We start from the raw sequence: 23580 nt of genomic DNA, 5'->3' as shown, positions 1-23580 counted from the left end.
GAAATAGAGAACAAGGGCAATGCTTCCTGCGGAAACTGACAGCCTCAAAGCTACCGCTGCCATTTGCATTTATGCCTTTTCTTTGTCACAGAGCAACTTAGCAGGTACCTTCTGTGATGTCTGCAAAGAAAATCTAGTCCCCTTTTACTCAGTATATTCTGATCAACAATCAACGGTAAATCAGTAGAGCTAGAGGGAAGTAGTTATCAGACAACAGAATTCAAGTTAAATACTGTAGTATTTAAAAAGGCAAAGCGGCAAACATTTCCAAATAGGAAGATACGTTTCTAAGCGCTTTGCAGTGAAAAACACCCAACATCATTTTCTGTAATTCTCAAGGGCAATGGTAAAAACTGTTTCTTACATTTATAATAAGTAATGTGAAAATTTCTTACACATATTACTATAAACTATTTTACTTTCTAGAGAGGTTTTTTTTTTTTTTGAATTTCATCTGTCAAGGACCATTATAATCCCCACCCCCACCAATCTATCCAAACCATCCAGCCCATTCACCAGCCAGATCTCAAATATTCATCACAGGGTGGTGAGCCTACATTGCCTTTATCTTTTTTCCTTTTGGCCTCCTATATCTCCTTTTTTAGGGAAGAGCTATAACTTAAATTTGTCAAATATCCCACTCAAAAATTTTGCCAATGGATTTATCAAAGTATGAATCTAATACTAGTCAATTCCCAATTATTTTTACACACCAAAAACAAAATTAGAAATAGCCAGGTACTCTGGTACCAACTCTTTGGCTGAAGTGAGCAAGAGAAATTCCTACCACAGTGCAATGAGATTTTTTAAGAACGCTCCTCTCTACTGGCCATGACCCTACACCGTACCTGGATGTTTGCCTATCTTCAAGAAGGGGTCCTGGATTGGAGCTGTATGTTGTCTGATTCCAGCTGGTTGTGCCCTTTACTGAACAGAGAAATGGCAACGGTGGCTAAAATCAGAGTTGGGCTTATCAAATTTCTCAGTTCCATCCTTGTTTCCCATTACGTGGATAATTGAGATTTGGCTGTATTTGTCTTAAACTGAAAGATAAAATTACTGCTCCAAATGCTCCCACTTATTAATAAAATGTCTCCACAAAGTTTTGTTTTGTTTTTTAATCTTTTAAAACCATCTTCCGGTTTGGTGCCAGTACTTAGTAAACTAAGGAACGGATTTCCTTATACATTCAGAGCACGTTCAAAAGCCACCGCTCTTATACATGCTGTACTTGAACTTAGCAGCTCATTGGAAAACTCTCAGGAATGTCTACTGATACAGACATTATTTAACCTCAGTACAATCTTATCTGTCCCTTTGGGTCCGAAAATAGGCATACATAGGCACTGAAGCCATGCCATGGTGCCAAGCTGAGACAGGGATCATACATGCTCCCAAGTGTCTATTTCTATCCTTAAACTAATTTCTATCCTTAAATTGAAAAAAAGAAAAAGAAAAAAAGCAACTTACTTTCTCAGAAACTGTAAAGCCACATATATGCTATCTATACATCAGAAATTTCTGAATAAATTAATGATCCATTAACTTCTGAAATACTTATGCATCTGGTATCTCATATCCAGAAATTTCAGTTTTCAAAACAGGAATCAGAAAGTGATTCCTGAATTGTATCTGAATTGTATCTACAGAGTATAAAACATGCTGGTGTCATAGCCCACAGCCGCAGTGCCTACAGAACACTCGCTCCTCAAAGGGAAATAGTATTGTCTGTGGAAGAATGTTCAAGAACCACTCCATGTAGTTGGTGTGTTATAAGGTCCCCAAATAATTAAAATAATATACATATTAAATCTGCGTTTAATAAAATCAGTAATTTTTAAGACTTCCCATTAGAATATTTCTCTGCAGTGGTTAGAAAATGAATTTACTCAGAGACTGCAGAATTTGCTTTCTCCACGAATGAATATAAAATTAACTATGTCTACCTACGAGGGATTTTACGTTTCAAGGTAAGCAAAATGTTCACAGTAAATTTTATGCTAACACTACAGTGACATTTAATAGTGATCCCTAGTCTACCATGTCAAGCTCCCTGAATGGAGGAGTAATCGATTTTAAATGTGCAGTAACATTCAGAGGCTAGACCCAGGGGGTGTGACCTGATCCAACACAAAATCCAGGGAACCCCCCGGGTTTAGCTGATCCATATGCGCTGGGTCATCATTGACAAAGTCATAAAATCTGTGGCCTACCTCAGACTCTCAAAAATTATGGGTAGAATATTTGATACAACTGAGCTTGTGTAGTAAGAAGTTCCTTTCAAGTGTGTCCTCTTAAAGTGGACAAGATGCTAAAAACAAAAGGACAAGGCATAATGTGGAAGGATGTATACTACTAAGTCTGAAAAAACGAGTAAGTGAAACAACCAGAAACAGAGGTGAAACAATGCTGGGGTTCATACCCTGGGTCTTGAACATAAAAACACTGGCATCTGAGCTGTGCATTTCCAGAATGCCAGAGAGAGGTGCCTTAAGTAGAAGAATGAGTGCATGCCACTGAGATGTGCCATGTGCCATGAGGATGGTGAGGGCTGAACTCTAGGGTGGAGTTAGAGAAGGGCACAGGGCAATGGGTAAATATGGCTTGTATGTCCATTATGAAAAATGCCACAACTAGCAAGAGGGTTCTAAGAGCCCTCTAACTTTTTCTAAGCAAGTACTTGTTAATAAAAAATCAGTGTAAAATTTGAGAGCAAGGACTGACTAGAAAAGTATTCACATCACTTCAGAAATGTAGTGTTTTTATTAATTTTTTATTAACAGAGTAATTTCCCTTATATGATGCATATCCAGGATTTAAGAGGAATAATCAATACTCAGAACTGGGCACAGTACTCTCTTCCTGCAGGTTCTTCCTGGAAGTAATCCAGCACAAAATGACTGGGACTGTATGAATTTCAGCTAAAATGTAATTTTCTATCTTCACTGGAAGTTAGAAAAAGGGGTATCTCTCTTTCCCTACCAGATTTACATGTGACTGTTTATTATTTTCAGCGTGCCAAGCACAGACTAACTCACAGTTCCTGCATCTTTGACTAACAGATTTAAAATAAAAATTTGCTGACACTTCCTGCATCACAGATGTTTAACTTCTGCGCCACAAATGAGATGTGGGCATTTTCACGGGGCGACATCAAATCAGAAGGCGGTCAGATGAGTTAACGGGTTAAAAAAAAAAAAAAAGCTAAGCAAACACAGATCCTCAACTAGGTAAACACTGCATATGCAGTGGCTGGAGACTGCAGAGAGGACTCAAAATGCACTCCAATTCATTAATATTCTGTTGCACAAATAAAACATGGATCACATCTAATGAACGTTACAAATAACCCTTCTCTTGTACTCTAATCCATTGTCACGTCTCCTGTTATTCAATGCAGACAGAGGCCTTTCTTGAGAAAAAGGCAGCATGGGGATAAACAAACAGTGAGAGAGGAGAAAAAGACAGCTACACCATGGCCTGCTGAGGCATTCTTTCACAATGAGCTGTTAAGATGTTTCCAGCACTGAGGTTTAGTAACTTTACATACGCAGCCAGCCACGCTTCTCCTGACTGCAGTGCAAAATGCAGGGTCTGGCTCTCCCCCTCCACTGAAAACCAAAAGCCATGCATTTAAGACATGTTCCTCCACCTCACACTGCGGTGCTCTGAGGCTGGCAGTACAAACAAATGCTAAAGAGCTATTGGTTGCAGGAAAGCGGAGTACCATGCAGAAAGCATTAAAATATTAAAGACAGACAATACTTACTCCAAGGTCAGCCCCGGAATCTGCAGCCTTTCCCGCTGGGCTTTCATGCTTGTTGTATGTTACCACACTGTATTGTAACCATGACACACATTCCCTGCCAGCGTCCCGGTGATGACAGAGAGCCAAAACGAACCTCTAGAAAGGACTGGACTAACAATCTCTCTAGGGGGAGGGGGATCCTGCAAGTTTGGGTCCTTCCACCTCTAGCCGTAATCAAGAGATGTCAGCCGCCTTCCTCAGGTTAACAGCGGAGCACACTGCACTGCTTTCGTTAAGGGAATGAGGCTTTCAGCTCTGCATATCAAGTAATTGGTTTCTGATTTTTTTTTTTTTTAAAACAAAGTCGCTCCACTCACAGACCGAGTTTTCACCTCAGTGAAATGAAAAGTCCCTTGATCATACAGGCTGGAAAAAAATATATATATAAAGCAACAGTATCATACTTGGGAAAGAGTTTATCTCAGCCAACCTCAACTATTTCCCACCTCCCAGGGATGCTCTCGAATAGAATCGGGCCACCGGGAGAAGTTCTGTTGACTCTTCCTTTGGTGGAGTTAACAAAATCACTCAGGTGCCACAAGAAAGACATGGGGAATGGTGCCGAATGAAAACAATTAGATTTTTTTTCTATATAAGGCAATCATCAGAAAGAGGAATAAACTAACTGCATTAATTTGGGGGATGTTGAACTCTGATGTGAAGCAAACCCTTGTATGAACAGGCAAAACCCTACGATGGGAAATACCAACTGGAAATGCAAGAGATAGGAGCTTGTGTTTTTATTTTTTGAAAAGTGATTTTTAAGAACACCACGGTGCTACCTACTTTACAAAAGCAATCAAATATGAATAAGGAAGTAAAGGGAGAACGTACATTTTGGAAGCCGGAAAGTTTCATCCTGTATTTATTCAAATAACACAATTTTGCACAGTACTCCTAACTGGGGACTAAGTGTACTTCCATTGTTGTGTATGAAGAACTATCTGACTCATTTCTTCTGATGCATTTTAAAATGTTTTAAAATTCAGTAACCACCGGTCTGCTGAGAAGTACTTGATCAAATTAAATTTTATTTTAGCAAGAATTCTCATTCTCAAGCACTGCTGCTGGTCCACACAGCCAATCTGTGATCAAACAACCGTGTTTGAGTAGTTACATTTAAAAACTATGAAGTCAAATTTCATCATTTCACAGACAAAGAAACTGAGAGCATACAACTGGTGACAGTGCTATGGTTAGATGCTGGTGTATTTATTCCCCTATCCCAAAGGCCTTCACTTGCAGGGGTGCCATGTGCAGTTGTTCAGGTTGTGCCTTTCACAAAGGGGCTGAGCGGGGTGCGGGGCAGGGGGCGGGGGAGTGAAGGCTGAAGTCCAGCCTGCTTCCCACCCTGCCAAACCTGCTGCATGGCTCTGGGCTGCTTCCACAACCTCCACCTACCCCCCCTCTGCCCATTTTAAACAAAAATACCCTAAGCTTTGCATCCATCTAGAGGGTCACCTGTTTCTAACTGTACCAAGGTTCATGTGGGCTAGAGAAGATTCATAAAATATTCCCAGAACCCTTCTCTAACCCCTAACCCGCCAACATGCTCCAGGGTATTTGTTAACTAGGTAATGACGTCTCCTACTGTGTGGGCTCAAAGAAAACTGACCATATCGACTTCTCAGTGGTAGCAAATCCATACCGGGAACATAGACATTGTGTAATGACCATAGGGAGGCCATTTTAACTAATATGAAAAGCATAACAATAAGAAATGATAAAGATATAATAGAAGGGGGATCAACTTTGCTCAGTAAAGTTAGGGAAAGCATGAAAGGAAATATGGCAAAAGTAGGGTTATGATTAAAAAAAAAGAAGAAGGAGGAGGAAAGAAAGAATTCCACTCTGCCTCCCCAAAAGCTAAATTTTCTAAATTTTTTATTTTCTTAAAATAAACTACTTTAAGGATCACATTAGAGGGGCGCCTGGGTGGCTTAGTCATTAAACGTCTGCCTTCAGCTCAGGTCATGATCCCAGGGTCCTGGGATCGAGCCCCACATCGAGCTCCCTGCTCAGCGGGAAGCCTGCTTCTCCGTCTCCCACTCCCCCTGCTTACATTCCCTCTCTCACTGTGTCTCTCTCTGTCAAATGAATAAGTGAAATCTTAAAAAAAAAAAAAAAAAAAAAAAAAAACACATTTAAAATTTTTTTAAAAAAACTTTTTTCCAAAAATCTTTTTTTTTTTTTTTTTTTTTTTTTTTTTTTTTTTTTTAAAGATTTTATTTATTTATTTGACAGAGAGAGATCACAAGCAGGCAGAGAGGCAGGCAGAGAGAGAGGAGGAAGCAGGCTCCCCGCCGAGCAGAGAGCCCGATGCGGGGCTCGATCCCAGGACCCTGAGATCATGACCCGAGCCGAAGGCAGCGGCTTAACCCACTGAGCCACCCAGGCGCCCCTCTTTACACAGATCTTAAGTGAATTTTAGTTCCACATTGTCAATGGACAACGAAACAATTTCCCTTGAATTTCTTTTTAATACTCTTATTTTAAAATATCCAAGCCCAAACTCCCCATCCTCCTCTCTGTGCCAAATAAATTTCCATGCAATGTAAAATATCCAGACTCTCACCATTCTTTCCCCCTGAACCACTCTGATCCAAGGAATGTCCTGTCTGGCTGGATGATTAGAATTTTCTTCTCACTGATCTCTCCACTTCCTCCCTGGCACTCTCTATGCTTTGTTGGATACACAAATTCCAGAGTGATTTTTTCCAGAATATCACTCCTGTGTTCAAAACACTCCAACAGTTTCTCTCTCACTCTAAGTAAAGCCTAAAAATCTAGGAAACTTAGCCAAAAAGCCCCAGAAAATCGAGCATGAATAGGAGTGACAATGGTAATGTACTAGAACACACCTGAAGTTTAAGGCCATGAGTTCAAAGAGAGAATGGAGAAAGGAAGTAAGAAAAGAGTGAAGAAGGGAAGAGGAAAGGAGGGAAGGAAGGAAGGAATGAAGGACAGATGGAAAGAAGGAGGGTTGGGGGAGGGAACCAGCCAGTCAGGGCGCCCTTTGGAAGATGCTAGGGAACTACCCCATTCATCGTGAAAACTGGAAAAGAAAAAAAAAAAATTACCACTTATCCTGATTTCCCTAGGGACTGCACTTCATGGATAAGAAAATGCTTCTCTTTATTCCAACAGGTAAATAGAGAAAGAGTGCTCCAATTAGAGTACCATTTCTCAAACCCTAATAAACGATTGGATCTAAGCCATGATCATGATGCCTGAGTGTTCTGTGCCTCTTGGTGCAACATCTATGATGTAATCCTACTGAAAAAGCCACACCACCACAGGATACAATCAAGCTTCTACATCAAAATGTGATTACAGTATACACAGGGACAGAGAGACGTGGTCAGCAAAAGCTCAACTGGAAAAAGTGAAAACCACAACAAATGACCTGGTGTCTTAAACCAAAATGTTCAAGTGGGGACGTGAAAGAGATGGAGGGGCTAAATAAGAATGGAGAGACAAATCCATTAATGGCTGCCTATGAACCTGTGTGGGTCCTGATACCAAACACACACATAATCAAATACTTGGAAATAATCAGTGTAACAGACACACACACTGACTGGGTATGTGGTAATATTAACTATTTTAAGATAATATTGGGATCAGGATCACTTTTCATTTCTCATCTTTCAAAGATACACATAAAAATATTTATAGGTTAAATAAAGTATGCTTTGCTTCAAAATAATCTAGGGAGGGAGAGTAAGATATAATATTAATTAGTAAAAGTAGTGTTACTATTAAATCTGGGTAATGGGCATATGAAGAGTTTGCTACACTGTTCTCTGCAGTACCTGCCTGAAATTTAGCGTAATGAAAAAACTGGAGAGTTCTCACCATGCCCACAAAGCTCCATGTGACATGTACACCCCAACCCTTCCTGGCTTCTGTCCTTGCAACTCCACTCCTCACTGTCCTTCTGGTACCCCAAAACCACTTCCATCTCACAGCCTCTGCACTGACTGCTCTGTCTGCCACCAACTCTTGTTCCCTCAGTCATCCAAACATCCCGCGGAGTGGCTTTTACAACCTCGCTGACCAGGCTTGAAATTGCAAGCATCCCTTCCACCAACTGTTTCCTTCTCTTTCTGATGTATTTCTCTTCTTGGCACCTGTGACTTGAGACATATTTTAAATTCATTTATTGTCTCTCCTCTACAGGACTGTGGGCTCCAAGAAGTAAGTGTGTTCTAACTCCAGTGCCAAGAACAGTCCATTCAAATATTTAATAAATGTTTGCTGACATTAAAATACACTATGAAGGGGCGCCTGGGTGGCTCAGTGCATTAAAGCCTCTGCCTTCAGCTCCGGTCATGATTTCAGGGTCCTGGGATCAAGCCCCGCATCGGGCTCTCTGCTCAGCAGGGATCCTGCTTCTCTTCCTCCCTCTCTGTCAGCCTCTCTGTCTACTCATGATCTCTGTCTGTCAAATAAATAAATAAATAAAAATCTTAAAAAAAAAATAAAATACGCTATGAAGCTGAAATAATTGAAACAGTATGGTACTAGCACAAAAACAGACACACAGATGAAGAGAACAGAACAGAGAGCCCAAAAAGAAACCCATGCTTATATGGTTAATTAATCTAAGACAAAAGAGGCAAAAATACGCAGTGGGGAAAAGACTGTCTCTTCAACAAATGCTGCCAGGAACATCGGACAGCAACATGCACAAGAATGAAACAGGATCAGTTTCTATCTCCAAACATGAACACAAATTCAAAATGAATGAAAGACCTAAATGTGAGACCAGAAATCATAAAATCCCTAGAAGAAAACAATGACAGTAATTTCTTTGACATTGGTCTTGGCAACATTTTTCTAGATACATTTCCTCAGGCAAGGGCAACAAAAGCAAAATCAAGCTATTGGGATAAACCAAAAGATTTGGACGATGAAAGAAACCATTAACAAAATGAAAAGGCAACCTACTGAATGTGAGAAAAAATTTGCAAATGATATATGTGATAAGGGAAAAGCACTCATACAACAAATAATCTGATTAAAAATATGGGCAGAGGAGGGGCACCTGGGTGGCTCAGTCAGTTAAGCGTCTGCTTTTGGATCAGGTCATGATCCCCGGGTCCTGGGATTGAGCCCCACATCAGGAAGCTCCTTGCTCAGTAGGGAGCCTGCTTCTCCCTCTGTCTCCTCACTCCCCCTGCTTGTGCACATGCACATGCACGTGGACTCTCTCTGACACATAAATAAAAACTTTTTTAAAAAATGCAGAGTGTATGTCTGTGTTCATACACACATACACGCAGGAATATTACTCAGCCATAAAAAAGCATGAGATCTTGCCATTTCCAAAAACATGGATTGGCTTAGAAGATACAAGGCTAGGTGAAATAATACAAAGAAAGACAAATGCCATATGATTTCATTCATAGGTGAAATTTAAGGAATAGATGGAAAAACAAGAGAAAAACAAAACAAAACAAAATCTTAAATACAGAGAACTGGTAATGGCCAAAGAGGGGGTTGGTGTGGGGTGGGCAAAAATGATAAAGGGGATTAAGAGCAAACGTATCTTGATGAGCAGTGCACAGTGTAGAGAATCATTGAATTGCTACATTGTACACCTGAAACTAATATAACACTGTATGTTAACTATACCTCAATAAAAAAAGAAAAAGAAGTCTGAAAAATGAATGAATGAGTCTCCCCATATTGGTACAATTACCGACAAAGGGCACTCACCCTCCTTCTTCTTACAATGACAGCTCTTCACAGTGTTTGATAACTAACCAAACAGTACCAGCAGCTCAGAGAGTGGCATCCAAGAAAGTGGAGAGTCAGGATTTGTTCAGACACCACAGAAAGACCCAGAAAGACCCCTACTGGCTAGAAAGCACACAGCAAGTACTAGGTGCACACTCATTTGTGTGCAGAGGAGGAACTTAAGGGAACACTAGAGCAGTGTGCTATGTTTTGGTTGAATGTGGAGAGGACACTGTTCGAAACTACACTAGAATGACTGAGAAAACATCTACACAACAAGGCTGAAGTTAAGCAGCTTTCTATTGCTACAGGGAGGGAACACCACTGTGCCCTTAATGGTGGAAATATGGGTTCTAAAGAAATCCACTGGCATAGTTTAAGGCTGGGTGGTTCTACACACACTCTAGAATGGTAGTTCTCAACCAGGAATGGAAATGTCTCCAGACATGTTTGGTTGTCACAACCAGAGAGGAAAGGGGCACAGAGGCCAGGGTTGTTGCAAAACATCTTACCATGCACAAAGACAGCCCCCACACCAGAATTATCCAAGCACAAGTGAGTAGTGTGACTCTAGAAACTCTGCTATAAAGTTAAGGGTCAATTTCTGTAGGACTCTCAGCATCATTCACTAGATTGAAACATTTTGGTTCTGATTTCATTGGACTTAGTTTAGGGAAAAGAAAAAAAAAAAAAAAGAGCAGGCATTGTTCACTTCTCATCCCCCGTTTCCTCTCTCAGCAATACTGCCAACCTAAGTGTCTGTGGATGCCTCTGTCCTGTTTTCAGGGGGAAAAACTTTTTATAGCCAGAGCCCCAGAAGTATCTGTAAGTCACAGAAACCTAATTAACAGTGTCTCCTGGCCACACTCAGCCAGCAACCTAGATAGGGAATTTTGCAAAGCAAGGTGTACAAAATCCTAAGGCAAGAGCATCATTTTCCCTGAATGTTCAATTATTTATACATCCTTAAAAGCTGTGTGTGGTTGAGGAAAACTTTCAGAAAAGATGTATGTTACCTCCTTTCATCACTCATGCATTCCAGTAAAAATGAGAGCATGTTATCAACATTTTCACTCTCTTAATAGCCAATATTACTCATTTCATTCAGCACTATATGTGGTGCCAGAATACAGGAATGGGTAGGACAGAAACCCATCTGTGGAATCCATTTAAGCTGGAGAAACAAAGTAAGGACACAGATGGAATCATTTCAGATAAGGACGGGTACTGCTCAAGTGCCAGCACAGGTGGGATGAGGGTCAGTGACCCGGGAGTATTCAGTGCCCTTAGATCAGGGTGGGGAAAGGATGAGGAGATGGCACCAGAGAATGACAGGCAGAGAGAACAGCAATTGCAAAGCCTCCAAAGCTGGGGACAAGGGTAAGTCATTTAGTGGTCATAAAGAAGGTCCTATGTCTGATATGCAGAAATGCAACACATTGTTACTGAGCATTTATATAAACCATGGCATTATAGGATATGCAGAGATGAATCACACCTAAGTCTGGTTCTTAGGGAATGATAACATTCAGTGTAGCAGGAGGAAGAATAGAATAAAAGTTCAAGGAGGAACAAGTTTTATGTCCTATGGGCCAAGGAGATAAGGAATCTGGGTTTCAATGTTAACAGTATCTTTAATAAGTGGAATTAACTCTTCAAGCAGGCCTTGTGAGACACAGCTAATGGCTTCTAAAGATTCTCCAACACTTCATAGAGCAACATCGGACAATACCACGACGGTGTCTGTGTGTGTGCATTCATGAGGAATCGAGGTTACATGCCTCCAGTGAGCACGATACTAGTGAAGCAAGGCGAGTAAGAGAGGACCCTGTCCTAGGGGGCCTTGACAAGTGAAGATCAGGGCAGAGGCATCTTCCATTCCTTGACCCGTTCCTCTCTCCTGCCCTCTCCTGTTCTTGTTTCTTCCCCCACAAAAGTAAGACCCTTTTTCAACAGAGACAGTTCCTCAGTGTAATCTACATAATTGGCTGAAGATAGCTTAAGACATAAAAGTTACCCAATCTACCATCTATACACACTTTCTCAAGAAATGACTGGAGGACGCGCTGCCCCTCAACGAGGAAGCAAACCATGTTAGAGAAATGCGGGAGATGGAAGGGCGATGCACGGAGATGAGTGAAGGGAAGGAGCAGAAAGGTGGTCATGACGGTGAGAGGAGATCCCCGGAAAACAGCCGTGTGTCAGACCCGGACAGCGCACAGTCTGGCTGGGAAGGCAACGATGGCGAGGCGCTGAGGAAGAGCCTCCAGGACGGGGGACTTACAGGTGAGCTGGTGTGGGGGTTAATGTGCAAAGTGCTCACAGAGGTTTTACAGTTGTATAAAGAGTATGGGAAGGATTCGTGCAGGCTGCATAAAGTCTGAGGGGAGGAACAACACAGAAATTATTTACTCCAAGAGAAACACAGGTATAAAAGAGGGGGAAGAGAATCAGTGACGAGGAAGAGGAGGAGAAAGAGGAGATGAGGAGGGAGGAGAAGAAAAAGAAAATTAAAATATTAAAAATATTATATATATTTAATATATAAAATATTAAAATATTACAATAAATACATACAATAATAAATTAAATAAACAATACACACACACACAGTGGTAGCAAAATAATGACCTCTCTGAAGATGGCCTAATCCCCAGAATCTGTGTACTGTGCATGGCAAAAGGGACTTCGCCAATGTGATTACATTAGGGTCTTCTGATGAGGAGATTGCTCTGGATTATCTACAAAAGATCCAATGTAATCACAAGGGTCCTTACACAGGAAAAGGAGGAAGCAGAAGAGTCAGAGTCAGAGACACAACTGGAGGGAGATCTGAGCCATGCAGCCAGGAGCCAGGAACATGGGTGGCTTCTAGAAGCCTCAAAAGGAAAGGCACAGATTTCCCTCTGAGAACCTGCAGAAAGAATGCAGCCTTTGATTTTAGCCTCCTCAGAGCCTCAGGCCTCTGAGACGACATGTGTTGTTTTAAGACACCACGTTCATGGTACTTTGTCACAGGAGCAATAGGAAACCAGTACGTACATAACCTAAGATGAATACTGAATATTGATTTAGCCAAAAACATTGTACCATTAACAGTGGTCTAACCATTTTGGCAAGTTGGGGGATAGAAAAAGGAGGTAGAAGAGGTTGAATAAGAGCTACGTTTCCATGTTCCATATTAGGAAGTCAATATTTAATGTCCAGATTGATAAAGAGAGCGACAGAACTATATAGTTCTGAAATATGGAGAACATCATTTAAAGAAAGAGTTCTGAGAGTTGAAGCTGTTCTCTCAGGGAACCAGGCCTGGACAGTGGGAAGAGTGAGGTAGATTTCTACAGTTTTTCACAAGCCTCAGAGTACTATATAATTTTTAAAACTATGTATGTACATTATTCCGATAAGAATAAAACTGAAAGAAAAAAAGATGAGCTATTGTAGATAGCAGTAATCCCTTGCTATATCTCTGGATTTCATCTGATTCACCTTTACCAAAACATTGTCTCATTTCCTGCGCTTGTCATCTATTATGGAACCAGCATAGCCAAGAGCAGAGTTGAATGTGAATGAAATGGTCTGAGCCCTGGACCAAGCCATGCTTGAAGCTAGACACTGAATCATTCCAGGGATGCGGTCCAACAAGTCCCTTTTTTTAGGCCAATGTAGGTTGGATATTCTGTCACTTGAGATACTGAGGATTACCAAGCAGTACCATAAGGAAATTTTGTTAGGTGTACAAATAATTCCATAAACGTAACCATTTTTATTCCCGTAATATAAGAAAATTAAAAAGCTAAACAAAGCGACAGATCCTTAAGTCCTAACTATAAAATGCACTGTAATAGTAATACTACTTATAATGGCCAGAACCTACAACCACCCAAATGCCCATCGACAAGAGAACAGCTATAAATACTGCAGCACATTAACTAACAGAACGCCACACAGCAATGAGCATAAATGACCTATAAGTGCATAGTAATGTAGATGAATCCTACAAGCATAATGTTGAGGAAAACGAAGTTTAACTACCCTGTGGGAATGTAAAATGATGCCACCAGTGTGGAAAACAGCATGGTGATGCCTCAAAAAACAAAACAGAATCATCCTATGATTCAGCAATTCCACGTCCATGTATATATACAAAAGAAATGAAAGCAGAGACTTGGACAAGTATATGGGCACCCATGTTCATAACGCCATTATTTACAGAAGCCAAAGTTAGAAGCAACCCAGGTGTCCAACAAAAAACCAACATGTAAGCAAAGTATGATCTATACACAAAAGGGAAGGAAACTTTGACATATGCTATAACATGGATGCAGCTTTAGACATTATGTTAAGAGAAACTAGTTACAAAAGAATACTGTTGGATTTCATTAAATATGGTACTAGAAGAGCCAAATTTATAGATGGAAAGTAGTATGGTGCTTGCTAGGGGCTAGGGAGAAGGGGAAATGGGGAGTTACTGTTAACAGGCATGGAGTCTCCCTGTTTGGAAAGATGAGTAAGTTTTGTGGGTATACAGTGATGATGGCTATACAAGAAAGTTAAGGTACTTCATGCCATAGAACCATTTACTTAAAAATGGTACCTTTTAGGGATGCACGAGTGGTAACAGTTGGTTGAGTGTCCGACTCTTGGTTTCAGCTCAAGTCGTGATCTTGGGGTTATGGGATTGAGCCGTGCATGGGGCTCCCTGCTCAGCATGGAACTTGCTTGGAATTCTCACTGCCTCTGTCTCTGTCCTTACCCCACCCCTCTAATAAATAAATAAATCTTTAAAAAGAATGGTACATTTTATATTATGTATATTTAACCACAATTTAACCAAAAAAGAAAAAGTGTACCTAACCTATGATTCTATTTATATGAAGTTCAAAATCAGGCAAAACCAATCTATTCCTCTGGAAGTCAGCACAGTGGCTGTGGGCATACGTGGGCAGCATCGGGGAGGGAATGACAGGAAGTATGAGGACTTCTGAGGTAGAAATCATGTGTTGTTTCTTGAGCTAGTGCTGGTGACATGGAAGTGTGCACTTTGTGAAACTTCCTCAAACTTGTGAATTTGGAGATTCCTTCAAGTCTCAGGCTGCATCTTTCATAAAAGCAAAAAAAAAAAAAAAAATCTCTTTCCGAGGCTTTACAGCTTTCTCACATACTTTTCAAACACACTTCCTATTTTTGGAAAGTTATTTATACCCAGCATCATTTCAGACAGGATTTGAGACAATACATATAAGAATACACACACAGCTTACTAAATCATTATTTGTTAAATTTACAAATGAAGCAACGTTTAAAAAAGGAAATTAAATCAGAACCAGAAAAAAGAATTAAAAATGGAATAAGATGACAAATCCAGGGGAAAATATGCAGAAAATACAGCACCCTCAAGTACAGGGGTGAATTTTACAGAGCTACCCGGGACTGAGATAATTAATTACTTCCCTCACATTATATATTTTCTAAGTGACTGAGGCAGGATTTTAAGTCAAATTTTCTGATTCAACTACTTTATGTTATTACAGTTTACCAGACTTTTCCAGATCATAAAGTACAGACACTGACTTTTTCGACCAAATGATTCCAGGAACATTTTCTAGATAAGATACCCAACATATTAGATTAACACCAAAATTTGATTTTTGAGAGTATTTTTGGAAAACATAGTGCATAAAGTCAGATCCATGTTAGCTACATCACCCAGAAGACAAGCTGGAGATACTTGTTAAAAAAAAAAAACTTTGCCAAAAATGGACAACGCACAAAAATATCAGGGTAAATTACAGAGGCTTTGTGAGAAAGCTGCACAAGCTACCAGGGTACGCTCTAGAGGAGGTAATGGATAGAAGACTTCTATTTCCTTTAAAAAAAAAAAATGGAATGTACAATTTATACACAAAGACAGGGACCCAGCCTGGGACCCTGCATCCCCTACAAATACAGAGCTCTCTCTATAAAATATAGATAATTTTGCTCCCCATAACAGTTGGGGAGGCATAGGGAAGAAGCTGAGATCTATGTTCTGAAGAACAAAGGCACCATCAGTACTGAGAGGTAAGGGGCACCGGGAGGGGCTATAGGAGAGTGGTAGGAGGCTGGGGGCCTGAAAGTGGGGCCTCTGAGGTCAGTGTCTATGAGGGGATGGGGTTCTCTAGTGTCTTTGGTAGGGGCTGAAGGCACCCTGGGTAGAGATGGGGATCACACTGGAGTCTTATAAATAGAAACCGGGCCGGGAGGGTCGGGGGAATGAAGGTAACTTCAGCAACACCATGATTGTCCCCTGGTTTTTGTACAGCTTATCAGGACTATGGAAGACAGCACCACCCTCAGCATTTTCCATTTTTGTTAATGGTTGAAATACATGTGGCTTGATTAGCAGAGCTCTTCAATAGAGAAAGGCCATCTAGACCTATTAAAGGCTATCCTAATGATACCTGATTTTTAACATTTTTTTCAATCGTCAAGGTGTGATTATACAACTAAGATACTTTGCGTAGTTGAAGTTCTGTGATTTTTTTTTTTTTTTTTTTTTTTTTTACTTTGTCCTGGGGAATAGCTCTTGTTCTGAGGTCTCCTTTGATATCAGTATCACCACCCCAGCCTTCTTTGGATTGGTACTGAAGTTCTGTGATTTTTATAAATAGACGCAATGTCTCTCCACTTCCCGATTCCCACTCATCCCTCAAGGCAGACTGGCCTCTGTTAATTCGCTCAGCCTCCAGGCACTAGCCCAACTGGGTCCCTCACAGTGGATTAGCATTCTGAATCTTTCATTTAAGAGACATCTATGGTATGTGTTAAGGATGAGAAGTGTCCCCTAGAGAAAAAGGACAGAAATCAGACAGCACTTCTGAGGCTAGGAAAGGAAAAGATACTTGATCCAGAGACAGTATCTTAAGAATAAGCCACAGCAAAGGATTCCTTTTTAAAAAATCTGGGACCAAGAGTAGCCGTGTGTACCAGAATTAGAGGCACCTAAAAGAAGTAATGCGAAGATTCACAAATAAAAACCTTGCCTTTTAAACAGGAGAGGGAGAACTGTAAATTTGAAGCAGTTGAAAAAAAAAAAAATCCAGATGATCAGCAGTGGATTTTAAACATGAAAAGCCATATGCAAGACCTTAATTAAGTCCTTTATGGAAATCTTATCATCAGCATTTATGGACACTGAGTTTTGAAACCTGGGGGAGACAATGTGTAAAGAAAAGGCACAAAGGTTTGCATCACCACTGAAGGTCTATATTCTTCTTTTAACAAATGCTCACCCATCTGAGATTGCTTTCCGTAACATATCTTGCAAATTCCAAGTCAAATAAATACACTCTTTGGTTATTATAAAATGCTAAGATGACTTGACAATCGGTAACAGATGATCCATATATGTGTATTTCTCTGCCTTTCAAAATCATGTTAGCAGAGAAGCAAAAAATTATAAAATCATGTTAATAAAGTAGTAGAATTCCATGGCTGGGTGTAAATGCATGCTATGGAGACCAGTGGAGCAAAGAAACATTATTTCTTTGTATTACATGTTTGGTAACCACAATTCCTTTAATCAACATTTACTGAAAACCTACTATAGGCAAAAAATACCAGAATAAAGAAAATTAGTATTTCTTAGCTTCATTATAAAATGTTTTCTTGGCTTAAAAATAGAATTTTGTGGAAAAAGACATTTATTGGCTATATTCTGGGGAAGAGAGGGAGAAAGGCACATGTTGGCCCGAACTTACTTGCCTTAACAACGGACTTTTAAATTGATTTTCATCCTGATATTCAAAATTCTAGTAAGCAATAAAAGGGGTCAACCAGAAGACTGTAAAGACTCAGGTTGGCTTTGTGATCACCTCATCTGATTGAATTTTTTGAATCAGCAAATGAGAAAATGAGGCCTTACCCCTATCTGTTTTTTTTTTTTTAAAGATTTTATTTATTTATTTGACAGAGAGAGATCACAAGTAGGCAGAGAGGCAGGCAGAGAGAGAGGAAGGGAAGCAGGCTCCCTGCCGAGCAGTGAGCCCGATGCGGGACTCGATCCCAGGACCCTGGGATCATGACCTGAGCCGAAGGCAGCGGCTTAACCCACTGAGCCACCCAGGCGCCCCCCCCCAATCTGTTTTGATGAGTTAAGCAATGCAAAGAAACTTAACATTATGTTGTTAATGTGGTATTTATCACATCTTCATCAATGTGTATTTTTAAAGATTTTTAAGAAGGGTCTATCTTGTCTCATTTCCCTCCTTCTCACTTATTTTTTCTGCAACTTATAACACTGTACCTCAGGTACAAAGAACTCTGGCCTGTTTGGCATCATGACCCCAAAAATAAAACTAAACAAGAGAGTACAGTCCAAAACACAAATTTAACTTTTTGGTAACATGAAAATCTTTTTCCAATTCCTATATCTTCCAGAAATTGCTAGATAATATTATGTTTCAATGCAAATATAGAGCTTTTTCAGGACCACTAGGAATTGCTGAAATAAGCATCTTATAAAGTCTCGAGAGCAATAAGATTTCCAAGAATATCAGCTGATCACTGAGGTTGATGTGGAGATGGGTCACCTGAAAACACAAAATATATTCTGTAAAAACATGCTGAAAAATGTGCTACAAACTACTGATTTTATCCTGAGCAGGACCTGAGTCTTAAAAACTGTAGCATTTGGGTTGATCATCATTATTTTCTCAAGAACTTCTAATTTTTTTTCTTTTAGCCAATAATTTTTAGAAGACTATTATTTCAAAAACGTCTGAAAACATATTAATTGCTAGTATTGTACGAAAAAGCTTAACCCCTGTGTAAATTTAAATACTGGCATTCTTATCCACATTTTACAAGTGAGGAGGTGCAGGTGTAGAGGTAGTAATTAAATTGTCCACGGTCACCCATCTACAAAAAGAACAGAACCCTTAATAGTATGCTTTGGGTAATTTACTGAGATTGCTTTCTGTAGTCTAATGAAGGATCGATTTGACGAATGTTCCTTAAGTATTGAAAGGTGGGGTGGGAAGGTATAGTCTGTATTTATAGCATGTAAAATTCAATACAGATCCATTCAAATCCTAATTAACTTATTTTTATTTACTTCACCTAATAAGGATAATATTGTGTTAAAATGCCTGCCCCCTTTCAAAAAAACAAGTACCTCTTAGAACAGTATACTCAGCATTTCTGGTTTTTAGGGTTGCTGGAGGACATCATTTGTTTTTTTTGTTTTTTTTTTGTTTTTTTAAAGATTTTATTTATTTGACAGACAGAGATCACAAGTAGGCAGAGAGGCAGGCAGAGAGAGAGGAGGAAGCAGGCTCCCCGCTGAGCAGAGAGCCCGATGCGGGGCTCGATCCCAGGACCCTGAGACCATGACCTGAGCCGAAGGCAGAGGCCCTAACCCACTGAGCCACCCAGGCGCCCCATATCATTTGTTTTTGAACTAAACGGTATACTTGTGAGGGGTGCCATCACATTTTATTCATCTCCTGGCACACACTCTGTCCCATGGCAGTTACTCAAAGTTTGTTGATCTGAATTTAGAATTTTCCTATTTCCAAAATAATTATCTTCACTCTCCAGTGGCATATTTGTTTCTAACCCCCATTTTTTCCATATTTAACCACTTAGCACAATACTTATTTTTTGTCCCCAATATTATTCCCCTTAATAGTATTATCTCTAAACATGTTATACATTTTGAATTACTCCATTTGGCTTTTTTTTTTTTTTTTTTTGTAACATCTAAAGTCTGTTCCCTGATTAGCACTCTAAGATTTTAAATATACATAAAGGATCTATGATGTCAACTGCTTGAAATACCCTATGATGAAACAGAACAGCAAATTTTATCTGAGAAAAAAATGCCTCTCTTCTACCTTACTAAATTAAAATATTGAACTCAACTCAACTATCATTTATGCTCCTGACCTCCCAATCTACAGTAGACCCACAATTACTCTCACCTAGAACATTCTGCTCCTTTCCTTCAGAACATCTTTAAAAATCAGGATATATTTTGAATAAAATGTATTAATATAAATACCAAGAGAGCAGGGGTCATGCCTTTTCTGTTTACCATTTTATACTAAATGCTTAATTAGCATAATGCTCACACATAGGAGGCATTCAATAAATACAGCACAAAGCAAAGAGTTAATTAATAGTTAAGAAAATTGTTACAAGTATAAGCACAGGGGGTGAAGGCATCAAATTCAACTGGGGGAATATTTCTAGAAGGCTTAGTTACCATTGCTGACTGGAATAATCAGGATTATTTTGGGCTATCTTGAGAAGTCCAACATACTACCTGCTACTCAACTCCACGCCAGCCAGTGATATGTACAGCATCATCTACAAAGCGCAATCATAGCCATGTAGCTTGGAAATGGCTTCAGAGGAAAGCTGAGAGCTACTCAGGGAGACAAAGATCCTCAAGTGCTTTGCTCTGCACTGGACCAGGGATGGGGGTGAGGTGGGGGTCAGGGAAGGCAACAAGAAGACTTTGGGTTCAGGGAGTGGGAAAGGAGAAGTCTAAAGCTACAAGTTTTGATAATTCTGTCATCATGCCAAACAGCTGACAACTAGTCAAGAAAGACCTCTGGTGACTGACTACTGGTAAGGTCTTACCCTATTTCCAGAAAACCTGAAACCTGGAATCACATTGGAAGGATCTCTTATCAACCCCACATTCCAATGGAACTTAGTCTTTGGTTCCTTGACAAATAATCCAATTTACAGTATGACAAGGGTTCTCATCTTCAACTTTCCTTTGCCGTCTGCTCAGTCAACTTGGGAAATCAGTCTTTGAGCATTTAAGTGATCTAAGCTGGCAGTCTCCTTCGTGAGCTCACCCCCTTCTCTACCAATGTGGGACTCAAAATGGGATGGGATGTGTTACAGTTGCCTTGTGTGCCGGAGGGACAGTCACTTTATAAGAGAAGCCTGTCATTCAGATAGTCCATTTTCCTTTCTATTTTGCAGGGGAAAGAAGTTTTAAAAACAAAACAGAAAACCCACACTGCACAGATAATTGAATATTAATGTATTTTCACCAGTTTCAGTTCCAAGATTCGTCCAGACCTCAGAGGTCACTATCTCAAAAACGGGATTCTTGAGACCCAACCCTATGATATGAAATGCTCCCATGAAATCCCATGGGAGTTCATGAACTAAAACGAAACTCCTATGAACTAAATTAAAATTCAACTTCCTTTTCCTATGGGACGCAACCAGGTTGGGTAACATGCTCAAGCTTTAAGGGTTATTCTGTCTCCTGCCATAGAAAATACTCCACAGGATTGGCAAGGGTTATGGCAGAAAAGAATATGCCCTGTAGAAGTCTCACCAGAAAAATTCTTCTAGAAAGAGAAGACTGCAGGGCAAAGTGATATTGAGCATTAAAGCGAGTGGGAGGCTAGCTTCCAGTATCTAGATGGTGAAATAGAAAGCTTAAAATGCTCAATATCCCTAAGTAATCAAAGAATAGGGTTAACCCATCCCCTTGTGATTTCTATGTAAGTACAGACTTGAAATTCGATGCACTTTATGAGAAAAGGCAGAGGAGAGAAATGTTCATACATTTTTCTTTGTGTGGAGATGGATACAGTATGGGAATTTAAAGCAAGTTTGCATTCCTCTATTTCAACATTACTGTGACAGGTCAGGATCAGGCAGAAACTCAGGTCTGATCCAAACCCTACAGGGACCATAAAAGTCACCCAGGAAAAAAAATAGATCTGTTTTCCAGGGTCCTACTTCTTCTAGGGCAGAAACAACAATAAAGAATTCAGAGGTGAAAAGAATTAGTATGTCATAAAAAAATAGGAAAGAAAAATAAAATACTCTCACATTGACTATCCCTTGGAGAATTTACTCACATACTTAAATTTATGCAGCAAGTTACCAGGAGCCTCATAAATACTGGACCCATAATCAAAATGTAATCATTCATTTTATTTACATTTCATTAGGGGGCACTAAGGTAATGATCTTCGAAAGATTTCACTTGCAGTCAAGGAAAGAGGAAGTGGATGTCCTGGGGGGTAGGGGAGGAGAGTGCCTAAGAAGGGGATGTCGTTTGTCCCAAGGGCACAGAATTACTAAAACTGTTTAAAAAATGACCATGTGATAAATAAATAAAATCTTAAAAAAAAAAGTGACCATGTGCTTTATGCATCTCCCACGCATCATCGCATTCTCTATTATTTTTATTCCCTGCGTTACATGAGAGGGAAGACCTGCATCTATCTGACTTGAAGAACTCAGACTGAACTTTGAGCAGGACGTGAGAAACAAACAAACTTCCGTGAAATAGAGGCTGCAACAGTAATTTCCTAGACAGCCGGAATATTCACCATATATATTACCACCTGTCATTTACTGTTGGCAAAATGCATGACAACCTTTCAGCCACTCCCAAAGCAATTTGAATAGCTGCACCAAAGGATGGAGCAGCGATACACTGAATAAAACATCCCATGCCCGCATCCTTCCTTTGAAGGCTGTCGGCCATACATTTTGAATAACCTGAAATGAAGATCAAAAGGGAACAGGAGCCATTTATTTATTTTACCAGAGGCAACGAATGAAAAGAAGGTAAAATTAAGGATTAAAAAAAGTTCACATATAGGCAAACATCAAGACTGTGTTCCCAAGATTCATAAAGTGCAATGATCTCGTCTAAGTCACCAAGCCATGAATGACACTGCGGTAGAATACGAAGCCACAGCACCAGAAAGAGCTCAAGGAAAAGAAAGCCTGGCGTTGCTTCCTTTGACTCTTCCCCTCCGCAGCCCCCCGGGTGCCCACCTTCCGCAGGCGCAGCTCCTCCCGAGCTTCGGTCCTGAGCATCACCTCGATTCTCTTCAACACACCAGCCTCAGAGTGGCTCCTTCCTCCTGCGGGGATTCCCTGGGTACCGTTCACGTCTCCCCTCTTTCCTCAAGCTCATCGTCAAGACAGGAGGAACGTGATGGAACTCAAGATGGGCAAGTGGAAAAAGAGAGGCTGCCTCGTCTTTCAACTATTCCACCTAACATGTAGACATTGGTTGGATATAAGCCTCATAAGATAGCTTTTTATACAGACATTAAAGAAAACGAACGGAAGGATTAAAAAAATATTGTCACACACTTTCACTCTCAACCTACTGTGCAATTTCAGTGGAACCACTTAAAAACCTGATAGCACTAGGTAACTAATTCACTGTAACAGGTAATTACACTAATAAGATTCTGTATGTAGCATATGACATAACTACCTATACAATAAACTAAACATGATCTCAATTTCTCAGAACAGGAAACTGTTCCTACAGCTGAGGAAGGGGCTGCTCCTGCCCTCCCTGTGTAGCCCGGGATCTGGGGCATCATTGTCTCTGTGGAGCTGCCCCACACACCAGTTGCAAGGTGCCAGGAACTCTGAATGCCTCTGCGGGGCTCAGGGATTAGGACCTGAGGGGTTCTGGATTACTCGGAAGACAACCTTCCTGAGAGTATGTGTTAAGTTGGATTCTGTGGGGCAGCCCAGGAACTCACCATCACATATAACATAGCTTCCCTGGGGAAACAGGTTCATAGGTTTTCAACAACTCATCTAGATCTGAACTGGTGAAAAAGAGCTCGTCTGAGAACCCATAGCTGTTCATGAAAACCAACAGAAAAAGAGGCTCTCGGTCACTCAGAGACTTTGTCTACAAGGTTTTGTGTTTGGCTCTTGAATTCAGTGGGAACTTGAGCCACTGACTCAAGTCTCTGTAAACTAGGTTTTGCTCTGACTCAAGTCTCTGTAAAACTAGGTTTTGCTCATCTGTAACATGGAGGTCATAATACCATGCTTAGCGACCAGGAGGTAGTCAATAGATGTTCACGCTTTCTTTCCCCATAGAAAAGTTGTGTAAGCTTTTTTGCCAATGATATGGTAGGCAGAACTCTTAAATGACCTCTAGGAGCTTAAACTATTATGTAATCTCCTCCCTGTCCACTCTGACAGGCAGATCTGTGAAGATGATAGAACATTATTCCCAT

General features: G+C 40.3%; 1 protein-coding gene across 2 annotated transcripts in view; it reads right to left on the bottom strand.

The window, feature by feature from the left end:
- LOC111156870 (microtubule associated serine/threonine kinase family member 4) overlaps positions 1 to 23580 on the bottom strand; it is a 555459-nt gene that overhangs the window by 210659 nt on the left and 321220 nt on the right. The window lies entirely within an intron of this gene.

The sequence above is a fragment of the Enhydra lutris genome, unplaced genomic scaffold (genome assembly GCF_002288905.1).
Source record: "Enhydra lutris kenyoni isolate GAN:26980312 unplaced genomic scaffold, ASM228890v2 scaffoldscaffold50, whole genome shotgun sequence".
NCBI lineage: Eukaryota > Metazoa > Chordata > Mammalia > Carnivora > Mustelidae > Enhydra > Enhydra lutris.
This window is presented reverse-complemented; position numbering and strand designations above follow the sequence as displayed.